Here is a 17,140-nt window from a genome sequence, read left to right as displayed (position 1 = left end):
CAAGGAATGTTCTTTTTCTTCAGTGTTTTCCTAGTTTCTACCAATTCTCATTTGGTCTTTGTGTCTTATTTTGTGGTCTGAGTTCCTTTTCTTGTGTATGTGAGCCAGAGTGTTTGTGTGTGTGTGTGTGTGTGTGTGTGTGTGTGTGTGTGTGTTTGTGTGTGTGTGTGTGTATGTGTATCTAAAAAGGTTCTGTTTAGAATATTTAAGATACAGATACTATTTTATATGTTTCCTACGTTTTTGATTGATTCTGAGGAGAATCTTTTCATCAGCTGAAATCTCTAACTCTGTTTTTGTTTTTCCCTAATGTCACCTTAGAATAAATAAATGTCTGCTGTATGATTTTCCTTTCCAGCAGAGTAGGATTTATCTCTGAGAGAAATAGCAGATCTAGGTGGGAAGTGCTGAATCTTTAAGGAGCTTGGTCAATTTCTTTTGTCTAGATCTTTGTCTTGTGCAATTACTGTAGCAGATGTAAGGTTTTGGGGAAAGGCATGGTGTGTCTCCTGGTTCTGAGATTCTATTTCCTTCCAGTAGGACCTTTGACTTCTACCGGTTGCTTCATTCTTTCTCTGCACCACAAACATCCAAAGAACACTACCTTCATCTAGGTCTCACCGTGGCCCCGACAATTGTGCCTCACGAAGTTTGTCATCCTCTGGTCGTCTGCACTGCCGAACCCCTTCCTGGCCATTCCCCAGTCATCAGAGCTGTAGTCCACCAGGTCCCAGGCACGCTCTGAATTTGTCCACATGCTCTTTTGTAGGGAATTTTACCTGGATTCCCTCCCTGCTGGCCTCTCCTCTTTGTGTGCAGTCTTGTCTGATCCCTCTACTGTTGTGTGGCTCCCAGGCCTGGCTAAATACAAACTACCTGGAGTCCACAGTGTTCTGTGGCCCCTGGTTGTTCGGGGGAGCTGTCCTGTGTGGAGTCATTGACTCTCTAGCTTAATCCCTAGCCCTCTGAAATAGGTGTTGAGAGATTCAGCTGCTGTCATCCAGGTGGACCTGTACTCTCTCATCATCCTTTTTCAAATACAGAGTTTAATAATACACAGAAATTGACAGAATTATATAACAGAACATTCCCCCCTCTTTGTCAGTCACGTTCCACAATTATCACCTTGTGGCTGAACTTGTTTCTCTACAATCCTACCCACTTATCTTTTCCGCTATTATTTAAAGTCAATCTCAGACATCATTCTTCATCTGTAATTTTATGTTCCCCTAAATGAGGACTGTTATTGAAAGTGTTATCATTATAACATTACAGTTAGTCATAAATTAATGTAAAATCTTTAATGTCATAAAATAGTGTTCAAATTTCTCATTGTTATTTTTTAATCGATTTTAGTTTTTTAAGAGCACTTTCAGGTTTACAGCAGAATTGAGCAGAAACTACAGAGTTCCCACATGCCCTTCCACCCACACATATATAATCCCCTACCCTCAACATCTCTCAACAGTGTCTCCGTGCTATTTTTAAGTTAGTTTCTTTTCTTGGGATCCAAATAAAACCACAAACTTAATCAGTAGGATATGCGTTTGTATCTCTTGCAAATATGTTTCCCCTCAGTTTCTGGCTTCCTTCCTTTCTCTCTCACTCCCGCTCTCTCTCGCGCGCGCGCGCTCTCTCTCTCTCACACTCAAGGTAGCTCTCTCCTGGTCTCTTGCCATCCTCTTTTTTTTTTTTCTAAATCATTAATTTGAAGAATTGAATAGCTTGCTCTGTAGCATTCCCGCCGTCTAACGTGTACAATTGGCTGTACTTTAACAAACTCTTCTGAGCTCCATACTTTCTCTTTGTTGGTAGAAATTAGAGCAGTGCTCTTACAGAAAGAAAATGCAAGGCACATACGCAATTTAAATTTTTCTAGTAGCTACACTGAAAACTAAGAAATATAAGCACACAAGAAAACAAACACCATCTTCTACACGGCTACCTAATGCTACACATTAAAGGAAACATAATTCCAGCAAAGTTTTAAAGTTGTATTCAATAGGAAAATATTCTGTATCTTCAGTTTTTAAAGTTACATTTAAATGAATTATAAATACAAAAAAGAATTTAAATAATTATAATTAAAATTCCTCAGTCCTACTAGCCATATCCTACGTATTCAATAGCCACGTGTGTCTAGTGGCCACTACTTTGAACCTGGCAACTATAGACACTTATCAGATTTATGTTTGAGATTTTGGAGAGACCACCTCAAAAGTGGTGTGTGCTGTCTGACCAGGAGGCACATCAAGTCCTGTGTGTTTCTTCTAATAATATTAGCAGCCCTTTAACTTCAAGGCCTAGAGCCACTAATTGGAGAAAAATGCTGCTATTCCATCATCATGTATTATTTACCTGGAAAACTTTTAGAAAGAGAAACTTCCCCTAAAAACTAAAAACTATTTAGTTACTTAGTGGTATAGTCTGTAGAGAAAACTTTAGCTTAATGAGCAGATCCCGTAGCATCCTCTGTGGTCACCGATTAGTTTATTCCTTTTCTCTCCCCTGTGCTAATATGAAATCAAGGTTTCAACCACACTGAAGTATTTCAATCCATTGCAATGTAGTCTTTACTGATACTCCAGTTATTCTCCTTCAGCAGTGAAAGTGACTTTAAGATGGCTCTTTCATCCTTTTGATGAGATCCTAATAATCTTTGAGGCCTTGCCTGATCTGATACCAGTATGATAAGGTGCTTATGTTCTCATCTCGAATATTTACTGCCTCTGACCTGGACTCAGTCATTTCTCTACGAATTTCGGGGGGTGAGGGGTTGTGCAAAATGTTATTGCCAGATTAAATTATGTATTCCAGCGATATTGATTGGAATTGGTTTATTTCTAGGCCTATCCAGTGGACAGAACTATGAAAAACACATTCAGATTTCTATGTATTCATACATTCACAATTCAAATTCAAAACTCAGGCTTTTTATTGAATGTCTTTCATCTGAATGTCTTTAATAATGGCATTTATGTTCTTAGGAACAATAGAAGTGATAGAAATACAGTATCCCCTTCACTCCCACATCATATGGACAAAAGAATAAAGAAATACAAGCAATGCCACTAACAACACCATTGAGGAAAGCAGTTTTTGGTTTTGTTATAGTCATGGGGTACACATACATTATTGTGTTTTAGTCTCTTGGGGTAGTTCTTATCCATACGGCGGTTCCACAAAAGGGATACGCAGGTTCATTTGTCACATGTGTTTTCAATGGCTAGAGGCAACATTTTAAAAATTCAATTTACTTTTATGATGATAAAAAAAATGAATGTGGTTTCCAACTCAAATCCAACCAAAGAAGGTATATTCAAGGATGGTCTAGCCTTGACTATAAGACCTGCAAATGTCTCAGAGGCCTGGGCGGTAATGGTTCAGGGACCCCTTGTCTCCACAGACACTGAAACCCATGGCCTGGTCGCCTCTTCCTGGCTGAGCTTGGGATGAAAGGACAAGTTCTAGGAGTCAGGTTTCAAATCAGTCTAACCGCAGCTTTTTGTGTCCAGTGGGGATTTAGGAGCCAAAAATTCTGAATAAAATGGGAATGAGCTGGAATAGAATCAGTTAAAATTCGGAATAAAATAGGATATCTGAATAAAACCCAGGACTTCCAACTCAGGTCTGCAACCATCTAGCCGAAAACCAAGACACAGGCTTCCCCCTGGCTGATGAGCGACATCACAGCCCCTCACACCGACCATTTACTTACAGGGACGATCGCGCGGTTGCAAGACGTGCGGTGTGAAGCCCCTCGTGATGCAGGGTTCAGGGGGCGCAGCCTCTGCCCTTTACCCCCGAGACGCAGGGTGACCCGACGAGGGGGTGGCACTGGCGCTGTCTCTGTGCCCTCGGCGGCCGAGCGAGGCCCTCCGATGTCCCGCGACGTGCAGAGCCGCTGGGGTCCAGCAGAGAAACCCCGGACAGGGCTCCCCCGCCTGTCCACGCCTGTGTGGACCCCGCCTTCCTGAGAAGCCAGTTTCCAGGACCCCGACTCTTGAGGAGACAGCAGAGTACGGGGTACGCGGGCCCGGGGTCAGCACCTGGCGCTTACAGCCTCCTTCCGAGGACGGCGAAGGTCCGGGTCCAGGAGCAGGACGGAGAGGGAGGCGGGAGCGGGAGAGCGCGTCCCCTCAGCGCGTCCACTCAGCGCGAGTTCGCTTTCCCGCAGCAGCGGGAAAAGTTCGGGCTGCGGGATAAAAGACCGTTGGGCGCGGCTTAAAAGAAAGGTCCCACCGAGACTCGAACTCGGATCGCTGGATTCAGAGTCCAGAGTGCTCACCATTACACCACGGAACCGCAGGCCGGCCCATTGCTCCCGCCTCGGAGCTCGGGACTTCCTGGGACTGCCCTGCCCTGGGACCCGAGGTGCAAAGCGTACAAATCCCGCCGGCTTCCGTCGGGAACAGATGCCTCTTGTTGGGAATCGGGTTCGAACCGCAGCGGCAGGGGCCCCTAAGTCGCTGGAACCCAGGCCACTCACGCCCTGTGGGTAGTTGCCTAACAGGAGTTTGCCTGCTCAACGCACAGTGAGACCAGATAAACCAAATCATTGGCGTTTGGAGGAGAGAAAAGTTTATTGCGGGACCCAGCAAGGATAAATGAAGCTGGTGCTTAAAAGGCCGGTGTTCCCTGATGGTATTCAGGGCAAAGTTTTCATAGGCAAAATTTGTGGGGAGGTCTTCAGAAATGTGTAATCCTCCTCTAGTGGTTGGTGGTGAGGCAACAGGGATCTCAGTCATTAGCCTTCTTGTTCCAGCCAGGCTGGGATCCACGTGTTTCTACTTGGCCTGAAGTTCCATCCTCCAGCTGGATGGGGGCCTTAGTTCCTCTAGAACTCAGAAATTTGTATCAGAGAGTCAAGTATATTCCTTGAGGAGGAATCAGGACCCTGCCTCATTGCGGCACTATTGATTCCCGACCGCCTTTTCTGTGTTTCTGCATTTCCTCACTCCTCTAACTAGTATTTAAATCTGCCTTTTGTAACTCAGGGAAGGCCTACGAGGCTGAAACCTTTCCCCTACAGACAAGTAATGGGGGACACAGAAAAGGCTTTTGTACATGGGAGGGCCCCACAGGGTCCTGCCCGGTTTCACTTCCCCACTTTTCTTTGATACTCTCGCATCTTAAAGGGAACAGGTGTTGGACAATAAGGGGAGTAACGTTTCAGATAGAGAGGTTACTCATAAACCCGGCAGATTAACTCGGTTTTAGGGGGAACTCAGTTTCAGGGTGTGGTTGGGTGTAATCCTATGATAATCCTATTATAGGATTTGGGCTTTGGTTGGGTGATTTGGTGGAAGGTGGGAGGAAGCCGGGTTTGCTGTATGTTGAATACTGTTAGCATGGGCAACTTTGTGATTGGAGTTAAGAAGTAACGGTCATTTCCTTATGAAAAGATGAGGATGTTTGAGATTTTGTAGGTTGCACAGTGACCTTGCTTTTGTCTGTGATCTGACAAAATTATGAGGTAGCCCTGTTTTACCTGATTTTATCAAGACCTCAGAAAAATCTTCTCTGAGGTTGATATCCTGTATCTGAGATTGTTTATTTACAACATGAGAACAAGTCAGGGTGTGAGTGTCAGGTCAGTCATTGTAGGGCATCGCAGGCTGGTATTTTTCTTTCTCACTGGAAATCCCTTAAAGAGAGGAAGGGAAAAGAGAGCACTGTGGTCTCTCAGGCTGTAGGTGCAAACCTGACTGGTTAACAGTGTGACTTGACTAAGTTTCTGGAATTTTCTGCAGCTCAATTTCTCACTTAAAATTGGGTCAATTAGTTCTTCCTCCATGGGTTGTCCTAGGTTTTAAATGAGATATGCAGATAAGGCATTGAGCCCAGTCCTTAGCTCACAGTAAATACTCAATACACATTAGCTTTTATCAGTCCATCACTGTCAGCATTTCTATCATCTGCTTTGTTCTTTTAAACAACTGCAGACCCTTTAGAGGTATGAATGGATTGTTATAAATGTTCTCCAATCGATGGACATGAAATTGGCTCCAATATTTATTTATACACATAATACTGCAGGGGACATCTATATATTTCTGTATCTTATGCAATCGTATCTCTGTAGACTATGGTGATCGGCTCTAGGAACCACATTGATACTAAAATCTGCAGATGCTCAAGTCCCTTATATAAAGTGATGTAGTATTTGCATGTAACCTATGCACGTCCTCCTGCATACTTCAGATCATCTCTAGGTTATTCAAATACCTAACACAATGTAAATTCTATGCAAATACACCCGACAAATTTAAGTTTTGCTTTTGGAACGTTCTGGTAACTTTTATCTGAATATTTTTAATCCATGATTCATTGAATTTTTGGATATGCAACCCACAGAGAGGGCCAACTGTTTCTCCATCATCACTTATGTAAGTATTTCCCTAGTATATATTCCTGTAGAGGAAATTGCTCAGTTTAGAAATATATTTGTACATACATATCTAACTTTGCTAATCCCTGTCCTATTTCCTTGAAAAGATGCTTTACCAATTCATATTCCCAATCAATTATGAGCATATCTTCTCCACCCTCTTGCCAACACTGAATAGCCTCTGCGCCTACCATTTATTTTTGTCAACAATTAACTCCTTATTGAGAGATTTCTTCAAGTGAGTTCACAATCATTGGCTTAACTGACATCCTGGAAAAGGTGAAATCATATGCTTTTTCTCTATTCTAGTTCATGACTGCTCTGTTCTTTCAGATCATCTGAGCCAAGTGCAGTGCAGACCTATCACTCATGCTGGGAAATGCTGCTGGCTGCTGGGTTTGATCATTGTTCTGAATTTTGAGGGTGAGGGACTGATTGACAGAAGAGATTTGAGGTTGGATTTACTTGACTTCCTTTGACAGGGAGCCCAGGCTTCAGTAAAATGAGAGATCACTCACCATGACGAGTGAGGTCTCCAAGACTCGGCTTGAGCAGAAGAAAAATTGGAAAACAGAGACATACAAGTTTAAATTTTCATTAGAATAGGACTTTAAAGATAGATCTTTAATTTTAGCCAAAATAAGAGGAAAAATTGCATTCAGAGTACTTTGTTTGGGGGAATCTGGAGCCATTGATCTCCTTGAGTTCCTTCATCTATGCTGGTAACTGGTGCTCAGCATAAAACCTTGCCTGGTCAGCTCAGGAGAACAAGGAGCATTAAAAAAATCTGCCACAGATAACAGAGATAGATGATGGATTCTTGGATAATGTTATGTGGAGTTAAGTATTGCACTCTTTATTCTTTAGCAGCTAGGTTCATGACATTAAAGAAACATTCCTCTGATACCTGAAATGCCCTTTACGATGTCCTTCACATCACAAGAGCTTGGAAACAGTCATATAAAGGTGAGCATAAGATTTTTACTGTGATTCTTTGATTTGTTTTTTGCTTTGCAGCGATTAGCATACAGGTTTCTGGTAATTAAAAATTAGGAGAGTAGAGATAAGCCTCTGAAGTAGTTACTTACTGCTGCATATTAACAGATTACAAGAACAGTGGTTTAAAACAATGTGGATATATCTCACAATTCTGTAGATAGAAGTCTAGAAGGATGTGGCTGGGTTCCCTGCTCACAGGATTGTCCTCCCCACTGAATAGGGCTGATGTTGACCATGTCCTGGTTCTGATCATCTCTCATGGGGTGCTGCCCTGCTGGTCTCATGCTCCTCTGGGATCCTCTTTGTTATCCTGACTTCTATCAGTCATGATTTCTTTCAGCTCACCTGAAAGAAAGGTAGCTTAGAGAAAGCCCAGAACTCTGGTCCCCAGAAATGATCTCTGCCACCTCTTTTTCCAAGAGGAGAAAAAAAAAAAAATAACAGGTCTTCACAGAGAAATGATCCCCCTGAGGGCTGAGATCCCCTAGAGGGGGAAACCTAAAGGACAATAGAGGCACTAAAAGCCCAGATGGGGGGATCCAGGTCCCTTTGTGTCCCACCTCAGGAAGGCACTCCTCCTGGAAAAAGGGACCTTTCCTACTGACAGGTCACCTTGGGCAAGGGACTTGCTCTGTTCAACTGAATCATTCTTATTGCCACTAGGACTTTTGTTCTTTCAGATCATCTGAGCCAAGCGCAGTGCAGACTTACCACTCATGCTCGGCAAATGCTGCTGTTCCAGGCTGTTTCTTTAATGTATAGGCCTTTCCCTTGCATGAGAATCTCCTTGGAATTTTTGCCTAAAAGTAGTTTCTTGGACCTTACCCCCAGAGATTTTTAACAGGCACCACAGTGACTGTGATGTAGGTGGGTAGCTAGTGCCCAGGGATGGGAACCCTGTCTGCTGCGTCATACTGCATTTACTCAGCCAAGGTTAATGCTACTTTCTCTATTACATTATACGTCTTTCTCTGTTACACATGAGATCAATATGCTCGACTGTAATGAAATCACCATGTAAAGCAAAGGGTACCTGGTGGAGTTGGTATTTGCATCTTGGACTGCTTTTCCTCTGTCTGTGCTTTAATTGTCTCAGCACAGACCCAGGATAGGATCTGACTGGAACTAGACTGGTTGGGACTAGAAGACTGGTAAAACATTAGTTATTCCTGGAAACTGTTATTTATCCAGCTGACATTTAGTAATATTTTATCTGGCAGGATCTTTTTTTTTTTTTTTTAACCTGGCACGCTTTTGAGGAGGCACCAAGGAGACTGGATGAACAAGGCAGACAAGTGCCTTCTCTCAGGAGGACTATCTTCTAGCACAGGAGCCAGACATTTGACAAGGAATGGCATAAATACTATTTAACTGTATCTGTGATAAACTTTGTTTGTATTCATATATTCCTTTGTCCCATTGTGTCAGCCAGGATAGAAAACTGACGGAGTATAAATAATAGGACTAAGGAACTGTGATAAAAGAATTGCCCCAGAAAAGGTCTTTCAGATATTTTTGTTTGAAAAGTAGAAATACTGATGTTTGATCCAATGTCCCCCGAAATTCAGCTGCGAGTTTCTAAGGGGTATGTCGGGTGCTTTGGATAGGGAAGCTTTGATCAAGGCTTTTGTGGTGGTTTTGCTGCCAGTAAGTGGTTTAGGAGCTTGGGAAAATCTTCTGATGGGTTTTCTCATCAGTAAGATAAGGTTGTTATCCAGATTCTCCAAGGTCCCTTCCTGCTCAGTTTTTCCAGAGTGCATGAGGGACTGAGATTCATGTTAAATGTGTCCTGAGAAATGCAGGCAAGACCTGACCTTGGTCCCTTGTCTGTGTATCTCCTACAGGAGCCTGAGCTGAGCCTACACGCTGAAAACACAGAACTTGAGGGGAGGAGATGAAAGGAAGAAAATCAGCAGGTTTGGAGACAGAATAATTCAAAGAAGGGCAAGGTACTGGTGGAGGAAGGTGGTTGCCAGAGGAGGTGAGAATAATGACAACCTAAGCTCATAAAAGTCAAGGGAAAGTGAGGGATGCACAGAGCATCATCCAACTCTGAAGGAGCAGCCTGAGTGGAGCAGGGAGGACTGGGAGGGTAACGTACTCCACAGTGACTTGTGCACCTGCCAGGGAAAGCCACAGGCTGGGCCAGGGATGGTTTATACTGCTGGGAAGCACCAATTCCAAGAGAAGGAGGAGGTGCCATGAGGCTCTGCCCTGGACCCCCAACCTCGAGCTTGGAGCTGCCCTCACAGTGGATGCCTTCCAAGTAAGTGTGGGCTTAGAGGGATAAATGATGTTTCGAGAAGGGTTGGAGATGTCCATTTTTGCCTTAAACAGTTCTGCACTACGGCCAGAAGGGGCCAGGGTAGGAAGACCTTAGATCTGAAGCAGAGATAGTAATGGTATCTTCTGCATTTACAGTCTGAAAGGCTTTGTACACAATATGTCTTAAATATTTGTTGAGTGCTTCTTTTTTCTTAAGCTGTGTTAAATTTCTTATGTTGAACTTGGGAGTTCAAATATCGATAAGATTTCTCTGAGGAAATAAAAGCAGTGAGAAGAACACAAGTGGATACTTTCAACAAAATGTGGTGGCTCTTTGCAGTTGGGTGTTGTGGCAGCCAAGAGGATGGGAGGGTAGGCTGAGGACACTTCTTCCTGGTGACAGAGTGAACCATCGAGAAGAATCCCTGAGGACAATCCTGTCTTCTGAGACACCACGATGAGTGTCATAGGGCAAGGATAGTGTAGGGCAGCCTCGCCTCCAAGGAAGGGGATTGCTACATCCTGGGAAAAAGCAGAGGAGCATCCCTGACAAGACACTGGAACAGGAATATAGTAAAGATAATTGGGAAGTTGCAACCAGTTTTATTCAAACAGTGAATTATCATTGCTGAGAACCTCCTTAGCGCTTGACTCAGTGCCAGGAGTCATGAATGCAGGGATGAACAAAATATCTCAACTTTCACAGAGCTCTCAGCCCAGTAATCAGAAGTGGTGAGAAGTGTAGTGGTGATGGCTTCACTGGAGAAAGTGGCTGATGCTGCCTAGGGATGATCACACTCGTGGTGCCGGTCCCCCTTCTTTTTTTCCCAAAAGCTGGGTGACCTGTCCTGGGCCAGAAACCCTGGTTTCTCAGACAGATTTCAGCCTCTAGTGGTGCATTATTTAGAAAAAAAGAAAAGGAAAGGAAAAGAAAGAAAGAAAGAAGAAAAAGAGGAAGCCAGGTGATATAACAGAAACATCTGTCATCCCTGGGCTGGGAGAGGCAGTCACCTGGCCACACAGGTCTCTCTGAATTCAAAATCTCTGTGGTGTTTCTGCAGTGAAGGACTAACATAGTCCACTCCCGTCCAAGTGGAAATCAGGGAATGGGACCGTTTTCAAAGAAAATGTTCCCAGTTGGTTGACTAGGGCCTTAATCCTCATTAAACCTTGCTGGTCCTCAACTCACAGTCTGGCACTTGAAAGGAATGCAACAGTTTTTTCCAAAGTGACTTAGAAGGGGAGCAGGGAGGTTTATCTTCCAGGAAAATGCCCCAGAAACGCCCTCCAAGAACTTACCTAAACTCCTGATTATACTAACCTAGTGTGTTATTAACCATTAATTGTCAGAGGAGGCTGAGAACGCCGTCCCCAACTACCACAAATTACGCAGTGTTTCCCACATTTGAGGAAGTGACAGGGGTCAGCACACCTGGAGTGCAACAGATAAGCTTCATGCTGGGAAAACTGCCGTCCTGATCATGTATTAGTACCCCACTAGCACAAAACACTGATAATAGGGGAAATTCTGTTAGGGAGAAGAGAGCATATGTGAAACTGTGCACTATCTGCTCAATTTATCTGTAAACCTAAAACTGTTCTAAGAAATCGTGTTTATTAATTTTTTAAGTAAGGATGCAGCACCCTAAAATCTTGGTGTCAGTGGCATCCTGTAATTGCTAGTTAATGCTGAGTTTTTGGGTGCACCAACCTGGGAGTCTGACCAGTTGGTGATTCTCAGCCTCCACTAGCCTGGCAGTTCCCCTACAATCCAGATGTCTGATCAAGTAGGTCAAGGTGCCCTCTTCGCTCCAGAAGGTGCAGAGGGACCAGTGGCATCTGGTGAGACCCCGAGAATCCATCGAGCCGGGCCGAACTCCGTCAATACCCTGGGCAACTGAGCTTCCACAGCCACCAAACACACCACCACAGGAGCAAAGCAAGTGAGGACAAGAACTATGAGCCACAGGAGGAGGTCGCTGCCTGAAGCAAAAAAGCACCTCAGGAGGGAGGCTTGGTGAATTGGGGGAGACTCAGAAGCAGGAAATGAGTGGAAGTAAGACCAGAACGTTCCCTGCTGGGCTTGAAGCACAAGTCTTCCAATCAGCAGTCCTAGGCTCATAGGCTCCTGTTGCGCTCAGAGCCAGCGGAGGGAACCTGCTCCCCAAACCCTGCCTCCTCGGCTGGAAGCTCCTTCGGACCCGCAGGCCATGAACACACCGGGTCTTGACGGGGCACATTGGGGCCCTGACACGAGCGAGCGGCACAGGACGCCCCATGGCGGGGCCCGGGGCCCACGGCCCTGGCCGCCTGCTCCCCGCCGCGCCGGAGCCCCCGCAGGTGCCGACCCCGCCTCTCGGGCTGAAGTCCCCCATGTGCCACCTCCCCTGCGCTCCGCCGGCGCGCTGCACCCTCCGCAGAAAGGGAGGCTGTGAAAGGCTTTCCAAACGGGCAGCTCTTGGAAACATTCAAACTGGCAACTCAAGCCTTTAAACGTCCCGAGGGTGGAAACGTCTAGAGGCCCGTCCGGCACCGCACGGAGCTCCACACCCGGTACCGAGCCAGGCCTTCAGTCTTGGGAACGCGGGAGGCCGGAGAGGGGAGACCTGGAAAGCTGAAGAGGAGAAAGAATCCAGGGAGGAAAGAGCCCAGAAGAAACGCTGTCACCTGATTTTCCCCGACGTCCCCCCGCGGGGCGGGCGCGGCCAGGCTGCTGGCGGGGCGCCGCGTAGGGGCCTCTGGGGTTCGAACACGACTCCCAACAGAGAGAGGAATCTGTCCCCAGGGGAAGCCGGCAGGGCTTGCACCCTTTGCACGTCGGGTGCCAGGGCAGGGCAATCCCAGGAGGCCCCGAGGGCTGTTCTGAGGGTAGTCAGAGCTCTCAGCGCAGCGGGAAGAGGACAGTTGAAAACAAGAGGAAAGAGACACTTTTTGTATTTAGTTATGTTTTTTTTTTCCGGGTGAGAATTTTACCTCAGGGCAGAAAACTCTAGCAATCCCGGCAGAGCAGCTGGATTTGGGGCAGGTCTAAAAGCCGTGCCTGTGGCTCATCCCCGAGAGGGCTTCGTCTCCTCCACGACGTACAAACCCGCAGAGACGCGCCGAGGGAAGGCGAGCGAGGCGCCCCCTAGCGTCGCGGAGGAAGCGAGCTCGGGGCGGCGTGAGCGAGCGCCCGGCAGGAGGCGGGTCCTGGGCCCGCGGGGCTGCGCGCTGCCTGGCTCCGCGGGGGTCGTCGGGCCGTCCAGCGGTTCCATGGTGTAATGGTGAGCACTCTGGACTCTGAATCCAGCGATCCGAGTTCGAGTCTCGGTGGAACCTTCCCTTTAGGCCGCGCCCAACTGTCTTTTATCCCGCAGCCCCAACTCCGCCGCTGCTGGAAAGCGAACCCGCGCCTCAGATACGTGCTGAGTGGACGTGCTCTCCGGCTCCCGCCTCCCGCTTTCTGCAGCTCTCAGACGCGACGGTTTCGGTCCCAGGAAGGAAGCTGCGCGGCCAGAGTCCCTCTGGCTCCCGCCGCCGCCTCAAAGCCGCGTCCCCCGCGGTTTGCCGGCTCCTCCTCAGGAGTCGGGGTCCCGGAATCGGGCTTCTCTGGGCTGCGGCGTCCCGGCAGCGAGCAGATGGGGGGCACCCAGCCTGGAGTGTCCCCGCTGGACCAGGGCGACTGTGCCCGTCGCCGGACATCGGCGGCCCCGGCCCGGCCGCCGAGGGCGCAGAGACAGCGCCAGTGCCACCCCCTCGTCGGGTCACCCTGGGTCTCGGGGGTAAAGGGCAGAGGCTGCGCCCCCTGAGCCTTACACCGCAAGGGACTTCACACCGCACGTCCTGTAACCGCCCGATTGTCCGTCCCTGTGAGTAAACGGTCTGTGTGAGGGGCTGTGATGTCCCTGATCAGGCAGGAAGAAGCCTGTGTCTCAGTTTTCGGCTTGATGGTTGCAGACCTGAATTGGAAGTCCTGGGTTTCATTCAAATGCCCTGTTTTATTCCGCATTTTAATTGATTCTATTCCAGCTTCTTCCGATTTTATTCAGAATTTCTTAGTCTTGCGTCCTCATTGCATACAAAGCTGCTGTTAGGCTAAAATTTGAAAATCCACTGCTGAAACCTTGTCGTTTCATCCAAAGCCCAGCCAGAAAGAGAATAGACCATGGGTTTCAGCGTCTGTAGAGATCAGGGTTTCCTCATCCATCTCCCCCCCCAGGCATTTGAGACACTTGCAGATCTTGTAGTGACGGCTAGACCATACTCGAATATACCTTGTTTGGTTAGATTTGAGTTGGAAACCACATTTCTTTTCTTTATCATTACAAAAGTAAATTAAATTTTGTTTTGTGGTTTTAATTGACATATAGTCAGTTTACAATGTTGTGTCAATTTCTGGTGTACAGCCTAATGTTTCAGTCATACATATACATAGGTATATTCGTTTTCATATTCTTTTTCATTATAGGTTACTACAAGATATTGAATATAGTTCCGTGTAACTTGTTTATTTTATATATAGTACTTAATATTTGCAATCTGAAACTCCCAATTTATCCCTTCCCACCCCCAGTAAATTAAATTGGTAAATGTCACCTCCAGCCTTTGAAAATGAGCTGGTGCACCCCTTTTGTGGAACTACAACATGGATAAGAACTATGCCAAGACACTAAAACACAATAATTTGTGTCCCGATGGCAGTAACCAAACCAGAAACTGCTTTCCTCAATTGTGGTGTTAGCAGAATTTTTGCTATATCTTTAATCTTTTGTCCATATAATATGGGGAAATGCAATGAGACTCTCTAGGATATTCTATTTCTACTATTCAAAGAGTCCTTAAAACTAAATTGCTTGGTTTCAGACAAAGAAGGTTCAATATAAAGCCTGTAGTTCTGAATTTGATTTGTAATGTTTGTGACTGTAGGTGAATACATGAATACACACACTATGAATATGTATTTCCTAGCTCTGTTCACTGGAAAGGCCTAAATAAACCAAATCCAATGAGTATGTCAAGGATATTCAATTTGCTCTGTGAATACTGTGTTGGACATAAAGAAATCGGAGAGTCTTAAAGAAAGGACTGAGTCCAGGTCAGGAGCAGTAAATATTAAAGATGCAAAAGAAACACCTTGTCCTACTAACATCAGGAAAGGTCTTAAAGCCTGTGAGGATCTTACCAAAGGGAGAAAGGGGTCAGCTTAAATTCACTTTCACTGCTGAAAGAGAGGACAATTGGAGTATCAGGAAGGACTCTGTAGCAATGCATTGAAATACTTCAGTGTGATTGAAACCTTGATTTCATATGAGCACAGGAAAAAAAGAAAGAAAAAGCAAAGAAACTAATTGGTGATGACAGAGAATGCTGAGGGATTAGCTCATTAAACTACAGGCTGTACCACTAAGTGTACAATATTTACTACTTAGGGGAAAGTTCTCTTTATACAAGTGTCCAGGTAAATAATTCACGATGATGGAATGGCACCATTTTGCTCCACACAATCAGTTAATGGATCTAGGCCTTGAAATCAAAGGGCTGCTAATATTCTTGAAGAAACACACAGGACTTGATGTGCCTCCTGATCAGAGAGCACACATCACTTTTCAGGTGGTCTTGCCAACAGGTGAAACATGAAACTGATAAGCTTCTACATCTGCCAGGTCCAAAACTGTGGCCACAAGACACATGTGGCTACTGCATATATAGAATGTGGCTGGCAGGACTGAGGAACTGGATTTTAACTGTACTTAGTTATAATTCATTTAAATGTAAATTTAAAAACCAAAGGTATAAAAGATTTTTCTATTGAATGCAACTTTAATACTTTAGAATTAAAGTTCCTTTAATATGTTGCAATACACACTTAAGTGTCTTATGTATAAGATTATTTCTGAATTATGCTGTACTTATTAGTTTTCAGTGTAGTTACTAGAAAAATTTTAATTACATATGTGGCTTGTACCTTCTCTCTATTAGGATAACACTGCTCTGAATTCCACCACCAAAAAGGAGGAAATATGGAGGACAGGAGATTGTGTTGATGTACACCTAGGAACCAAATTCAGGTTGAGGGCTACTAGAGAAAAACAAGACTGTATCTTCAGTAAATGAATAACTAACATAGGAGAGCGAGAGACCAAGCAACATAGTGAGAGCAGGAGCAGCAAGAGAGAGAGAAGGAAAGAAGAAAGGAAGGAGGCGGAAGGAAGGAACTGAGGAGAAACATATATACAGGTACTTAACACATATCCTACTGATTACAGTTTGTGGATTTTTTATGGATCCCAATAAAAGAAACTAACTTAAAAACAACCATGGGAGGTTTGAACACTGCCTATTTTATGATATTAAAAATTTTAAGTCCATTTACCAACAACAGTAATACTATGACGCACCACTCAGTAAGAGTCCTCACTGAGGGGAACACAGTGATACAATTCCAGATGAAGTGAGTTGTCTGGCATTTACTTAAATAATGCAGGAAAAGGTAAGTGGGTGGGACTGTAGGAAAACAAGTTCAGCCATAAGCTGATAATTGTGGAAGATGACTTACAAGGATGGGGATGTTCTGTTATATACTTCTGTCCATTTTGGAGTCCTATTGAAATTCTGCATTTGAAAATGAGTGACGAGAGATTACAGGCCCACCTGGATGACGGCAGCTGAATCTCTCAACACCTATTTCAGAGGGCTAGGGATTAAGCTAGAGAGTCAATGACTCCACACAGGACAGCTCCCCCGAACAACCAGGGGCCACAGAACACTGTGGACTCCAGGTAGTTTGTATTTAGCCAGGCCTGGGAGCCACACAACAGTAGAGGGATCAGACAAGACTGCACACAAAGAGGAGAGGCCAGCAGGGAGGGAATCCAGGTAAAATTCCCTACAAAAGAGCATGTGGACAAACTCAGAGCATGCCTGAGACCTGGTGGACTACAGCTCTGATGACTGGGGAATGGCCAGGAAGGGGTTCGGCAGTGCAGACGACCAGAGGATGACAAACTTCGTGAGGCACAATTGTCGGGGCCACGGTGAGACCTAGATGAAGGTAGTGTTCTTTGGATGTTTGTGGTGCAGAGAAAGAATGAAGCAACCGGTAGAAGTCAAAGGTCCTACTGGAAGGAAATAGAATCTCAGAACCAGGAGACACACCATGCCTTTCCCCAAAACCTTACATCTGCTACAGTAATTGCACAAGACAAAGATCTAGACAAAAGAAATTGACCAAGCTCCTTAAAGATTCAGCACTTCCCACCTAGATCTGCTATTTCTCTCAGAGATAAATCCTACTCTGCTGGAAAGGAAAATCATACAGCAGACATTTATTTATTCTAAGGTGACATTAGAGAAAAACAAAAACAGACTTAGAGATTTCAGCTGATGAAAAGATTCTCCTCAGAATCAATCAAAAACGTAGGAAACATATAAAATAGTATCTATATCTTAAATATTCTAAACAGAACCTTTTTAGATACACATACACACACACACACACACACACAC

General features: G+C 45.2%; 2 non-coding genes across 2 annotated transcripts; one reads left to right on the top strand and one right to left on the bottom strand.

Annotated features, from left to right (window-relative positions):
- Positions 1-4,233: 4,233 nt before the first annotated feature.
- On the bottom strand, positions 4,234-4,305 carry TRNAQ-CUG (transfer RNA glutamine (anticodon CUG)). The gene has a single exon. It is a non-coding gene; the product is annotated as a tRNA-Gln (tRNA).
- An 8,596-nt stretch (positions 4,306-12,901) lies between these two features.
- TRNAQ-CUG (transfer RNA glutamine (anticodon CUG)) lies at positions 12,902-12,973 on the top strand. The gene has a single exon. It is a non-coding gene; the product is annotated as a tRNA-Gln (tRNA).
- Positions 12,974-17,140: the final 4,167 nt, after the last annotated feature.

Source organism: Camelus dromedarius, chromosome 9, assembly GCF_036321535.1.
Source record: "Camelus dromedarius isolate mCamDro1 chromosome 9, mCamDro1.pat, whole genome shotgun sequence".
Taxonomy (NCBI): Eukaryota; Metazoa; Chordata; class Mammalia; order Artiodactyla; family Camelidae; genus Camelus; species Camelus dromedarius.
The sequence above is the reverse complement of the archived record's forward strand: the minus strand, read 5'-3'. Positions and strand labels throughout refer to the sequence as shown.